We start from the raw sequence: 14977 nt of genomic DNA, 5'->3' as shown, positions 1-14977 counted from the left end.
CTTCTTCTACTGCACCGAACTGTTCTTATCCAGTTGCCAAATCTAATGTCCACTTAGTTGTGCTTGAATTCTAACAATTTTATGCAATTTCATCTTTTTAAAAAATGTTCTTTTTATTTTACTTCACTACTCTATCTTTGGTGTTCCATGAGATTCTGTCTTGGCTTCTTTCCTGCTTTTGTCCTCAAATAGTATATTAATTACAACTCATGCATCAATGTCCTCCACTCCAATGAACTTCAAAATCATTATCTCCCTCTGTCTACAGTGTATTTCCACCTAAATGTCACATAAAACCTTGACCTCAAGATATTCAAAACTAAATTGCTTCTTTTTTTCTTTACCTCCTCTACAACTTGGTTGGCAATACCACAATCCACTTGTCTCACCAGAAAAATATTATTAGACTCATCCTTGACTGTGATCTGTCTCTCACTAGTTTCACATAAAATCTTATCTGTTTGGCTTTCTAGTCAAATTACCGTCATTTCTCCACAAATTGTTGCAATAGGCTTCTTAACTACAACAATAGTCTCTTTCCATCCAGCCTCAATCCCTCCATCCATCCCTAATGCTATTACCAATGTTTTTTTCCTAAAACATAAATAAAATCACAAAACTCCATTATTTATAGTCTGTCAAAGCCTTCTCATTGTCCACAAAATAAATTCCAAACTCCTTCAGACATTCAAGATTCAGCAAGATTTGGTCCCTGCTTACTTCCCTGGCTTCATCCCCTTCTCTGTCCTCTTCCTTTGCTTCAGACATGTTGCTCCATTAACTACTTCCAGTTAGGTAAGCGGTGGTGGGAGAAGTGGCCAACTAAAGCAGCCTTGCCCATTTAAAAGAAGCCAGTATACGAGGCCCCAGAAAACCACTGCTATGAAGAAACCTGAATCCAGTATTGCTAAATCTCTTGATTTTTAAGACAAACCTCACATCCAGATTATTGTATGCAATATCCCAATTTTTAAACATTGCATATAATTAAAAAAAAGTTATACTCTGCCTACCAAACTATATATTTATTATGGACCACACTCCACCTATGGACTGAGAGCTTTTAAGTTCTGAATTAACACTTGTTCTGATATAAGGGCAAACACCAAAGCCTTATAAAGTATCCGACATACACTGACCCTCAATAAAGAATTTTTGCAAGTGTATGGAATAAGGTACAATGTTCCTAATACTTATATTTAAAAAATACACAAGCAAATCATTTCAAATAATTGAGTAACTTAAAATTACAAGAGGTATTATATTAATTCATTATAGTCACTCAAAGTACATAAAAAAGTTTCCTAAATTCTCTTCCTCTGCCCCCTCCCCAAGAGATATATGTATATATCTCATACATTTGCTAGAAAATTGAAGTTGAGATGTTACATTTCCCCCCCTTATTTAGCCACTTCTGCCTCTACTCTTCAATTCACAGCTTGAGTAAACAGAAAATTAAATCAATAAAATCAATTTCATTATAACTGACCCCCCAATAAACGATTTGTGACTCCATAAATGTGAACACATGGCAATCTTCAAGGTCGTTAACTAGGCATGTGAAATATTTACATAAATAGCCATGTGATTTGGTTAGAAATTATATGAATTACTCAAAGGAAAGGTGCTCTGTACATATGAAATAATAATGATGATGGAATATCCATTATTAACAATATAAAAAGAAAATGAAATATTTTGTGTGCATTAAGCACATAAGCAAATTCTTTTACTAGAAACAATTAAACAACAAATAAAATATGCTTATGTGCTAGAAATAGACAGCTGGATTTATGCCACTCTTGCAATATCTCCAACCCAAGCCATATGGTTCTTGCTCATTAGTGCAATTTTTAAAGAAAGTCTCACTTGAGAGTAAGACTGAAGTATGATAAACAAAAACTTATGATAGACATTTTCCTTCTTTTGCAACTTACGTGTTTTTATTACGTTTTACAGCAGCAGTGAGTTTATCCCCGGCAAGACCTCCATATACCATATGACAAGTACACATCCCCTTTAACTTAGAGATCTTGTCATGAGGCTTCTGTCTACTAATAAAGGGTGATTTAGAACAATGAGGCTAACCTTTGTTGATGAAGGCTACAATAGCACAGCAGTGTTTTCAGACACCCCAGGGATATTTAATTTAGCTCAAATATCCATAGAATTTCAGTCCAAATAGTGATAAAATAAAAAATTCTGCTATCCAAAAAACCCCTTGAAGTTAAGGTTTATAGATTTTGGTTTTCAACTCTGGGACAGTGTATTTTAAAATGAAGACTACTCTGTAGGGTTTGTTTAATGATAACCAGCTCTTCTCTTAAAAGGGGTTAGTGAGAGGAGAATGTTCTTAAAGCTTTCTGAAATTATTTTTAAGGAGAAGAATATCCCTGTGAAAACCACTGTGCCAAATTCTACATAGATAGAACATTTTCTCACTTCCAATAGCTTTATATTTAAAGAAATGTGTATCTTTCCTTCCTTATGTACAGTCACAAGTATATTTTAATCAATAGATGGTAATTTAACAATAATGATAAAACTGATAAGCTAAAACACATAAAAATACCTTTGTCTATATGTTTAAGTTCATCCTACAACTTATAGTTCCATAATTTTGACCTTTAGACAAACGGCAAAACCAAATGATAAGGGCCAGCAATTACCACTCTCCTTATTTGCCAAATACCCATAAAATTGTCACACAAAAAAACCTTTAACAAGAAAATCAATCTAGTATATTCTATATTCTGGAAAGCATTTTAATATTATTCAAGAAAGAATGTAACAATATTTAGCCTAGGAGGTCTCCTGACTTCATCTTGGGCAAGATATTTAGCCAAAAGCCATGGAAGTGGGAATCGATAAGAATCTGCCTCAACTTCTGATTCACAGTCACAACACATAACGACATAGGTCTTTTGAATGGGGCTGCCTCCTAAAAAAAATCCACTGCATGGATGAAATAGGGAAAGTTTTGACTGCTACTTGAAGCTGATTCTCAGCTTCTCTCCTTCCTCCCTGATCAACATGAGCTTCAGCATCCACTCCAGCCTCTCCACAAACTGACCCCTGGCTCCGTGGAGTCTCCCAGCCACCAGGTCTGGCCGGCCAGCAGTGCAGCCAGCATCTATGCAGGTCTTGAGGGCTCAGGTTCCTAGATCTCCATGTACCACTCCACCAGCACATGGGGCAGCTGGGGGTCCAGGAGCTTGGCTGTGGGGATGGCCGGGGGTCTAGTTTGTATAGGGGGCATCCAGAACAAAAAGGACACTATGCAATGCCTGAATGACTGCCTGTCCTCTTTCTGGAGAGAGTCAGAAGCCTGGAGGATGATAATTGGAGACTGAAGAGCAAAATCCAGGATTACCTGGAGAAGAAGGGACCCCAGGTCAGAGACTGGAGGCATTATTTCCAGACCATCAAGTGCCTTAGGGCTCAGGTCTCTGCAAGTTCTGTAGACAAGGCCTGCATCTTTCTGCATATTGGCAATGCCTGCCTTGCTACTGATGACTTCAGAGTCAAGTATGAGATGGAGCTGGCCATGTGCCAATCATTGGTGAGTGACATCAGTAGGCTTCAAAAGGTTATTGATGACACCCATGTCACTTGGCTGCAGCTAGAGACAGAGACAGAGGTTCTTAAGAAGGAGCTGCTCTTCATGAAGAACAAGGAAAAAGTAAATTGTCTACAAAACCAGACTACCAGGTCTGGGTTGACCATGTAGTTGGATGCTCCCAAATCTTAGGGCCTCAACAAGGTCATGACAGACATCTGGACCCAATATAATGAGCTGGCACAGAAGAACTGAGCAGCTAGAGAAGTACTGGTCCCATCAGACTGAGGAGAGCACCACAGTGGTGACCTCACAGGTTGCTGAGATAGAAGCTGCTGAGATGACACTCACAGAACTTAGACATAGGGTCCAGTCCTTGGAGATAGCCCTGAACTCAAGAAATCTGAAGGCCAGTTTGGAGAACAACCTGAGGGAGGTAGAGCCACAATGCCATGCAGAAGGGACAGCTCCATGGGATCCTTCTGCACCTGGAGGCAGAGCTGGCTCAGATCCCAGCGGAGAGGCAGAACCAGGCCCAGGAGTCTGAGGCCCTGCAGAACACCAAAGTCAAACTGGAGGCTGAGATCAGCACCTACCGCCACTTGCTGGAAGAAGGGGAGGCCTTCAATCTTGGTAACGCCCTAGACAATAGCCATTCCATACAACCCATCCAAAAGACTATACCACCTGCATGATTGTAAAAGGCAAAGTATTGTCTGAGGTCAACAAGACCAAAGTTCTGAAGACAACAGAAATGGGGCATCTCTTTAGGCAAGAGGCCAATAAAAAGTTCAGAGATCATTGAAAAAAATAGGAAAATTGCTAAATGTATAATCTTTTACCCTGATTCCTGGGAAGCATTACAGGTAAAGAATCAACAGCCTTTAGTCCCTAACAGGTTATAACATAAAAAGGAAGCTGGGGCACTAAAAGGAGGTAAATTAAGGCAATATATTAAGACATTGTTCTTCCCAATTCCCAAAATTTAGAAGTAATTTCCCTGGCTAACCTCCCTCAGATTGAGCAATCAGTGAAAGCTTGGAACCCACCACCGACCTCAGCCTTCCCCTCTAATTATGGATTGGTTTTTCACCAAAGAGCTGCCAACTTCCACTGGGCATGAAATCTGAGTGGCTGAAAAAGCACTTCAGAGCAGCTCCCAAGAGAAAAAAAAATAATAACAACTAGTGGGGAGGGAAGGACTGCCAACCATTTCAATAGCTTGACTCTCTTGAAAAGGTTCTACAGTTAAAAAAAGAAAGAAGAAAGAAAGAAAGAAGATTCCTTAAGCATTTTAATTGTTGGAATGTTTTGCTTTTTTAGAAGTGCAAGCTATATCAATATTTGATTTATTTTTTCCCTCTTCATTTATTTCCATGGAGTCTTTTTAAATGTGTCACAATCAGTGTAAAGCATTGAGCAAGTACCACAGCCTGTGTGCCAGCCATTCTCCGACTGCAGAGTGTGAATGGATGTTGACGGTCCTGTGAAGTGTTCTAGGATAAATTTTAGTTTGGGGTGGGAAAGGTGGTGGAAAATTGAATCAACACAGGGCACACAGTAGTATTAGGTGCTAGACTAGGATGCAGTCAGCACTCTATTCACATTTAAACAAGAAATGTCATGTCAGCAAAGCAATACCATTTATCTTATTATATTTTTTGTTTAAATATTATTATGTTCATAGGTTTTCTATACATTGAATTTGCACATTTACATGGATTTTTTGTAGGTATAAGAATTATTAGCATTTGGGATTTTATCCATTTTATGTTTGGACATGTTTAACTAACACATTAAAACCAAGTCAATAGAGAGAATTCTGGAAGAATTTGGAGGGGGGCTTCAAAAGGAGTAAAAATAAGAAGCTTTAAAAATCTCAGCCATATCAAATAATAGAATTACCATTTATGACTATTAAAATCAACTCAGACCCTAAGGGACTAAATCAGAGTGATTCTTTAACCATGTGATCCTGCACATAAATGGATCTCAATTAAGAAAAATATCAGAAAATCTGTAAGGATTTCCACTATATAACTCTCGATTATGTACTTCTAAACTATTGGAATCCATGCAGCTAAAGTCCCAGGAAATGATCTTGTGTTTACTCTGTAGACCATAAAAGCAGCCATGAGTCTTGCCTTCTCAGACACGGGTCATACCAGACAAGGCAAGCGTTTCGCCTTCCCTTAGTGCATCAGTTGGAACTGTGAATCTACTAAACACAGCTTCCAGTCTCATACGCCTACCAAAATCCAAGAACTGTATTTTGTCTTCCAAAAAACAGCATGAAATAATCTATTTCTAGTAGTCATAGAGTTGACCCAGTTTGTCTCTTTCTAAACATTTTCTTCTCTACACCTTATTTTGCTGCGTATTATGTGATTTTCTTCCCATAGAATGAAATGTGCCCTACTATCTGCCAAATCAGTAAGCAAGTCATATTCTCCATCATTCTACAGCATGTTAAACAACAACACTTGTTAGATAAAATATATCCTCTTGGGCAAATGTTTTCTGAAGAACAAGGAGAAAGAAAAAAATTTATCTTTGCTTCACCCATCTTTCTTCTTAACTAACTTAGCCCTGAAGAAGGGAACTTGTTGCTTCATTCATAGATCCAGTGTAAGCCAGATAAGCCTCCTTTAGATGATGAACACTGCTCTCATTTGAGGACTACCCCTGAGTAGGACTTTGATAATTTATTAAATCCAGCAGAGATTTTGGGTATCACTGTATTTTTAGCTGCAAAAGACATCTCGGGAGATCTTAGAATTTAGACTCAATTTCTAGCTGACAAGTAAGTATGTAATGTAAGAGTAGGCTATGTCACGTAGTAAGATACATACAGTCAATTTATGGAACTGACCATTTTGGTTACCTACTGGAAAATGTCACTGTTGGGCATGGCAGGGAAGGGGGACCTAGAGCCTAATGGTGTATTTGATTTAGCTGAAACAATTTATAAAACAATTTATATTTGAAAATTTTCACATAGGACACTCAAATCTCACTACTTCCTATTGTCTTACAGCAGACCAGTTTGCTCATTTACATTACCTACCCCATACTTGAAGCCATTATTTTGCTTTGTAATCCTGGGATAGCCTTTAAAAATTCTCCCTGTCACAGTTTATGGGTCCTGCCAATATCTGAAATACTTTCTATGCCTAACAATTCTCTTTGCTATTTCAGATTGGTAAAATATTCAGCACACATTAAGTCCTTAGAGGATTTTATGGGAAAGGTCAGCTGTAAGAGCCGATTATTGCTCATTATTATTAAGACTCCTTTGTTCTATACAATCCCTTCATACAGTTGGGGAACACCTCTCAAGGGATGAGTTTATCTTTGTGTATTTTTGCTATAAAAGCAGTATTCATTTGCAGTCTTTGCTTTCTTTTAATTCCTTCCTAGTCAAAGAAAGACTAATTTTCTGGTTAATGCACTTAAATTATTACTTTAAAATCTACCCCTTGTGAGCTATTATCTTTACCTGTTACCTCTGAACTTACAGGGACTTTGCCCCAGATAGGCACTTAACCTCCTGGGTTACATTTTTCCTAAATTTGGCTCTCACTAATGGGCACCAATTCCTGGTCTAAAAGGCAAAATTAATTATTTAAAAAATGCTTTTAAAAATCATAATCATGACTTCCATTCAAGATGAAGCATAGGTAAACACAGCTTGCCTCCTTGCACAACCATATTAAAATCACAACTAAACTATAGAACAACCACCACTTAAAACCACCAGAAATTCAATTGAATGGAAGTCCTACAACTACAGAATTAAAGAAACCACATCCATCCAGGTAGGAAACATGGAGACACAGAATGGGCTAGTCCCACTGCCACATGTGGTAGATAAAAATTCAGGAGGGATATCTCAGGAATGAGGAGTCCCAGCCCAGGGTTCCAGTGCCAGGAACATAAGTCCCCACATCTTCTGGCTGCAAAAACCAGTCAACATTGAGTCAGTGGAAGAAACTTCTAGAGCCCTAAGCAGTTCCTCCTAAAGAACCCACACACGGACTTACTCAGATTCACACCCTCTGAGCTCCAGTACTGGGGTAGAAGCTTGAAAGGCACCAGTGGCATACTGAGAGGAACTGAAGTGTCTGGCATCACAGCGAGACCTGGGGGACAGCTTTCTCCTGGACAGCAAGGCAGGCAAAGGCCACTGACCCTTTTCTGAACCCTCCCCAAACAGAGCCACAGATCTGGCAGGTGGGTGCCATATCTGAGACTCCAACAACCTGGCTAACTCTGTTTGCCTCACCCTGGATATCCCCTGAGGCTCCATCCCACCCACTTTTGGGCTCACCCAAGCTGTTAATAGTGACTTTTCCATATGAATGGCTGGTCTTGTCTCCTGTTTCACAACTTCCTAAAAGCCCTCAAACAAGCAACACCAGCCTCAGTGAGCCACCAGCTCCCATACAGCTTGCTAAGTAACGCTAGGCCCAGCTCTTGCAGTAGCCAGCCTAGGTTTACAGCTTGGCCTCATCTGAAAAACTCCAAGCCCAGCATTAGCAGCCATTTGAAGACTGCTTTATAGCTCATGCAGGGTGGCTCAGGGCAGAACACATGTGGGAGCTGATCTTGGCCTGCACCACCGAGGAAGTCCCAGAGCCTGCATACCCAGTGTACAGCTACAGACCACATCTGAACACCACCACCCTGCCCCTGCACAGCTGCTCTTCCACGGAGGGTGCAGGTTGGTGGTCAGCGGTCACAGCCAGTTCTTACAGCTGACTAGCTGGGTAAATCCCTCCCATTGACCCACAAACAGCAATAAAGGCTCAACTATAAGAGTAGGGTGTACTCAGCCCACACGAAAAGTGCACCTCAAGTACCCAGCATGGGTGATAGGGGATGACACTGTGCCACTGCACCCTACAGGACACCTACATTAGGCCACATTATGGCCCATTATGACAGGGAGTCATAGCAGCTCTACCTAATACATAAAAACAGACACAGGGAGGCTGCCAAAATGAGGAGACAAAGAAACATGGCCCACATGAAAGAACATACTAAAACTCCAGAAATAGAACTAAGCAAAATAGAGATAAGCAATCTATCAGATGCAGAGTTCAAAACACTGGTTATAAGGATGCTCAAGGAACTTAGTGAGGACCTCAACAGCATAAAAAATTCCAGTAAGAAATGAAGGATACACTAATTGAAATAGAGAACAATTTACAGGGAAACAACAGTAGAGCGGATAAGCCAAGAATCAAATCAATGATTTGGAAAGTAAGGAGGTGAAAAAAAGCAATCAAAACAAGAAGAAAAAGAATCCAATAAAAACTGAGGATAGTGTCAGCAGCCTCTGGGACAACTTCAAGTGTCCCAACATTCACATCATAGGAGCAGCAGAAGGAGAAGAGAAAGAGGAAGAAATTGGAAATTTATTTGAAAAAATAATGAAAGCAAACTTTTCTAATTTGGTGAAGGAAATAGACATGCAAGTCCAGGAAGCACAGAATCCCAAACAAGATGGATGCAAAAAGGCCCACTCCAAGACACATTACAATTAAAATGCCAAAGGTTAAAGATAAAGAGGGAATCTTAAAAGCAGCAAGAGAAAATCAGTTTATTACCTACATGGGAGTACCCATAAGACTGTCAGCTTATTTCTCAAAAGAAACTTTGTAGGCTGGAAGGGATTGGCAAGAAATATTCAAAGTCATGAAAAACAGGGACCTAGAGCCAAGACTGCTCTACCCAGCAAAGCTATGATTTAGAATTGAAGGGCAGATAAAGTGCTTCCCAGACAAGATAAAGCTAAAGGAGCTCATCATCACCAAGTTCTTGTTATATGAAATGTTAAAGGGACTTATTGAAGGGAAAGAAGAATATCAAAACTATGAACAGTAAAATGGCAATAACTACTTATCTATCAACAACCGAATCTAAAAAACAAACTAAGCAAACAAGAAGAACAGAGACAGAATCATGGATACATCAATAATTTCGATGGTTGCCAGATGTGAGGGGGGTGTGGGAGAATGGGTGAAGAGCTGAGGGGATTAAGAAGCACAAATAAGTAGTTACAGAAAAGCCATGGGATGTAAAGTACAGTATAGGAAGAGGAGTAGCCAAAGAACTTATATACATGACCCATGGACATGAACAATGATGTGGGGATTGCCTAAAGGGGTGGGGTACTGGGTTGAGGGGAGAAAAGAGAGAAAATTGGGACAATTGAAATAGCATAAGCAATAATATCTAATTTAAAAAAAGAAAATGTACCCATGTTTCAAAAAAATCAAAATCATGACCAATTTTTTAAAATAATTACACTTAAAATTACTGTATTCTAATTAAAAACACCCTTTTCCCCTTACTGAGAATTGTATCTGTAATCATTTAATAATATGTGTTTTCTTTCTGTAAAAGTAGCTGACATGACACATGTAAGATCTAGAGAAAGTCTCTGAGGAAAAAAGGCGAGAGTCATAGATGAGGAAAACTGATTTCATGACGGTAGAACCAAACTTAAAACTGGCTGGTTCCCCACTTCTGCTTACTATGCAGGAAGTTGGAAAAAGTGTTACTTATTCCTTAACAATGATCAAAAAGTAGAAACTACAAAATCATGACTGTAATCAAATAATCAAGGAGTTGATAGGCAGGGCAACCAAATCAGATGAATTCCGAGGGACAAGCATATCCAAAGAGAAACAGAACATGTGAACTTCTTTACTTGTGACAGACCATGGGAGTTAGAGGTGGACACCATACAAGTGGCTTAGAAGAAATTGCCACAATTTTCACATATTGTTAAAACATGGGGGCTAATGTGTCTGCCTGGAAGAACTGAGGACTCCAGACATTGTTGGTTTCCTGTTTTATTCACTAGCAGGCTTTTTTCCCCCTCGTGAACCCACAGGGTGCTCACGAGAAAGAATGCAGCAGGGAGTTCAGAAAGAGAACACCTGGGAATAACAGACCTGGAGGTGGTTAGCAGATGACTGGCCTCTTCTCTCACTTAAGCAAAAGCCTTAAAGCCAATAAGGAAAGGAGAGAAAAAAGCCATTGCCTTTAAGAAACAGGAAAGGACCAACTGTGGCTGAAGAAAGGTCAATTGTCAGATGACTATACAATGTTCAAGTTTCTTGCCTTTGCTGTAAAAAATTACAAAATGAGTGGAGGAATACACTTTATTAACTTACACCTCTAAAAGTCAGAAATCTAAAGTGTGTCTACAGGGCTTTCCTTCTGGAAGGCTTTAAGGAGAATTTGTTCCCTTGCCTTTCCAGCTGCTAGAGGCTGCCTCCATTGCTTCACTCATATAAGGCCCTTTCCTCCATCTTTAATGTGTATCACTCTAATTTTTGAGCTCTGTTTCCATTCACACTTCTCTTGGACTCTAGCTTTACCACCTTTCACAGTGGACCAACTGAGATAATCCAGGATAATCTCTCCATTTCAAGATCTTATGCAAAACCCTTTTTATCATATCAGGTTTGTTTTTTTTTACAGGTTCTAAGATTAGGATGTGGACATCTTTGGATGGGGTCATTACTCAGGCTTAACACAGCCAGAATTTGGACACCCCATCTTTGGGGGAGAAAATGAAAGAAAGGTCATTGTAAAGTGAAGAATTCTCTGAGCAAAATATAAGGAAAATGCACTCATCTTCCAAGCAAGACATTAAACTGAAAGGATTATGGATAGATGTAGAGTAGAAATGCAGTCTGTCCAGAAGCCCATGCATATGGTCCAGATTGGCATTACCAAGGGAAAAGAGAAATGCATCAATATCTATTGTGCTGCCTACCCTGTGCCAGACACAATAAGTATGCCCTAAACATTATATCATCTCATTTAATTCTCAGAGCTAATATGTAAAATACATATAGTTCCAGCTTTACAAATGAGAAAACCTGAGCTCTGTCAACACAAGTTATTGAACTACTGGGCCAGACTCTGAATCTAGCTCAGATTCCAAAACTTATGTTATAGGATTTTTTTTGTTGTTCAAAAAATATCAAAAGGAGAATTTTAACAGAAAATTAATCAAACTAGAATACTACATGTGGGAGCATATTGGGGGAATATGTCAGTTTGAAGTAGGGTTATTTTACCAATACCATGCTGTTTTGATTATTGTTGCTTTGCAGTATAATTTGAAGACAGGAAGTGTGATACTTCCAGCTTCATTCTTTTTTCTCAGATTGCTTTGGCTATTCAGGATCTTTAGTGGATCAATATAAACCTGATTTTTTTTTTGTCCTATTTCTTTTAATAATGTCATTGGGATTTTGATGGGAATTGCATTAAATAGGTAAAGTGCTTTGGGTAATATGGCCATTTTAATTATGTTGATTCTTCCAATCCATGAACATGAAATATCTTTCCATTTCTCTGTATCTCTTTTCAATCATTTTTTATAATGCTTTGTAGTTTTCAGTGTATAGGTCCTTCACATACTTTGTTAAGTTTATTCCTAGCTATTTTTATTCCTTTTGTTGCAATTACTAAAGTAAAATAGACACACAAATGATAAATTACATAGAAGAAAACATAGGCACTAAACTTATGGTCCTTGTTCTTAGAGATGGTTTTATAAATTTGCAAGGGAAATAAAGGCAAAATTAAATGAATGGAATTATATCAAACTAAAAAGCTTCTGCAGAGCAAAAGAAACCATCAACAAAACAAAAAGGCAACTAACTGACAAGAAAAGATATTTACATACAACAATTCTGACAAGGGGTTAATATCCAAAGTATATAAAGAACCCATAGGACTCAACAACAACAACAAAAACCAAACAATCCGATTGAAAAATGGACAGAGGACCTGAACAGGCACTTCTCCCAGCAAGACATACAAATGACCAGCAGATATATGAAAAGATGTTCAACTTCATTAGCCATTAGGGAAATACAAATCAAAATTAACATGAGACACTTCCTTATACCTGTTAAAATGCCCATTATCAGTAAGACAGGTAATAAGTTTTGGAGAGGTTGTGGGGAAAAAGGAACCCTCTTTTACTGCTTGTGGGAATGTAGACTGGTACAGCCACTATGGAAAACAGTATGGAGGTTCCTCCAAAAATTAAGACTAGAGTTACCATATGACCAAGCAATCCCTCTTCTGGGTATTTACCCAAAAATTTTGAAAACATGTATTTGCAAAGATTTATGCACCCCTTTGTTCATTGCAGCATTATTCACAGTGGCCAAGACATGGAAACAACTGAAATATCTTTTGATAGATGATTTGATAAAAAAGATGCAGTATATACATACAATGGAATGCTACTCAGCATAAGAAAATATGAAATACTATACTGCCATTTGCAACAACATGAATGGATCTTGAGAATATTATGCTAAGCAAAATAAGTTAGACAAAAAAAGTCAAGAACCACATGATTTCATTTATATGTGGCATATAAAACTAAAAGCAACAAATAAACAAACAAACAAACAACTTCATAGACACAGACAACAGTATGGTGGTTACCAGAGGGAAGGGGTGTGGGGGCAGAAAAGAGTAAAGGGTGTAAAATATGTGGTGCTGAGAGAAGATCGGACTTTGGGTGGTAGGCACACAATGCAATATACAGATAATGTGTCAAAGAGTTGTACACCTGAAACCTATGTAATTTTACTAACCAATGTCACTCCAATAAATTTAATTATTTAAAAAGATAAAGTTTGTCCTGTAAAAAATAATAATAGATAAAGAAGCGTTAAAAGATTTGGAGTTTAAAAACTTGAAAGAGAGAAGACTTAAAGAAGATAAAATAATGCTATCATGTGGAGGAGTGGTGGACCTGGTACATAAAACTTAAAAAAGAAAAACTCATGTAAGCAATATGGATTGGAGGTGTTTGAATTGTATTGAATTACACTGTTGAAAAGAATGCAGAAGGCTCTAGACTAGACTAGGGGTTTTTCCCCACTGCAGTGGTTAAAAACTTGGGCTCTGGAGCCAATGTGCCCATTTGAATCCTGGCCCCACCATCTACTCTGTTCTTGGGCAAGATATTTAACTTACCTCTGACCAGATTCCTTAAGTATAAATGAGGACAAAAGTAGTACGCTACCTCATAGGTTTGTTATAAGCATTCAATGAACTAATAGACATAAAAGTGTTTTACAATACTTCTAACAGTAATAAATACTTCACAAATATTAGCTATTAACATTATATCTATAAGAAGCTCAGCTAAAGTAGTGGGTACTGATTGCAACAAAAGATCTAGATATGTGGGGCTGGAAGATCTTCACTACTAGCATTTTTCAAACTAAGTTAACACAGCCGCACTTAAAGAAATCTTGTGAAGAGATTCTTGCATTGTGTAGAAGGTTAAAGAGTGGGTCACCTTCTTCCAAATTATGTTCCATAAAATGCTAGTAAAATGACCTATTAAAAGCTGTTCCCTGAGTTGGGAATGAGGATAAGGCAATTGGTTAAATAAATTTGAGAAATGCTATAAATTATATTCTTGACTTGGGAATTCACAATGTATGTATATTAGCATATGAAAGCTCTGAGAAGTCCTACAGGAAAAGAAAGCCATAAAACTTTTAAAACCCTGCTTTTCAACAGTGTGTGTGCCTGTGTGTGAGGGTGTGTGTGATGCTTGTTAATACCTAGTAAAATCTTTAGTGTATAGATTGTAAAATATGAAATTAATAAACTAGATAATCTCTAAAGTACCTTCTGTCTCTAAGCTATTATGATTCTAAGTTTATATAATGTGACTTCAAAGGTGTTAAAATAACATGCTCTACAATGATGTGAGCTCTCAGGATATTACTCTATTTGACTATAGACTTAGGATATACTGCAATCCTTCCAATACTTATGCATAAATTATTTTAAATTTTCCAGGAAGAATATCCCTAAATAGAACTTCCTTTGTCAGGAGTACTTTCAGAATCTCAGCAGCTGCCTTTGGTTTTTACAATTAGTCTCAACAATAATTACCTTATAATTCAGGATGAGCCATAGAGAAATAATGGTACATTCACTAGCAAATGACCAGATACATAAAATTATAACCAAGAATGCTGTCCACTGTTTCAAATATCTGAGATTTTTATTTCACAAGATACATCAAAATATTTTGTGAGTGCAGCTATAAACTGTTTATCTATATGAGGAAAAGAATATAATTAAAAAAATCATATATTGAACATGAGGCAGGTCTTTTTCATGCACTGAGCAAGAGCACAGATGTGTAGTCCACGGCATGGGCACTGGCACACAGTAGGTATGCTCCCATTCTCCTAACTACTCTACAAGGGAGGTGTTACAATCTCTATTTTACAGTTCAGCAAACTAAGCTTCGGAGCTAGTCTCTCATTTCCTCACTATACTCCAGACAGCTAGCCCTCCCCTCACACCTTGAACAACCAAGCTACACCTTCCTCCAGGCCT

The 14977-nt window shown here is 38.2% G+C and overlaps 1 pseudogene; it reads left to right on the top strand.

Annotated features, from left to right (window-relative positions):
• The first annotated feature begins 3033 nt into the window (after positions 1–3033).
• LOC129061913 (keratin, type I cytoskeletal 18-like) lies at positions 3034–4364 on the top strand (annotated as a pseudogene).
• The last annotated feature ends 10613 nt before the right edge of the window (positions 4365–14977 follow it).

This window comes from Pteronotus mesoamericanus, unplaced genomic scaffold (genome assembly GCF_021234165.1).
Source record: "Pteronotus mesoamericanus isolate MK-2021 breed Mesoamerican mustached bat unplaced genomic scaffold, CSHL_Meso_final scaffold_651, whole genome shotgun sequence".
NCBI lineage: Eukaryota > Metazoa > Chordata > Mammalia > Chiroptera > Mormoopidae > Pteronotus > Pteronotus mesoamericanus.
Note: the sequence above shows the minus strand (reverse complement) of the source record. Positions and strands in the feature narration are given on the sequence as shown.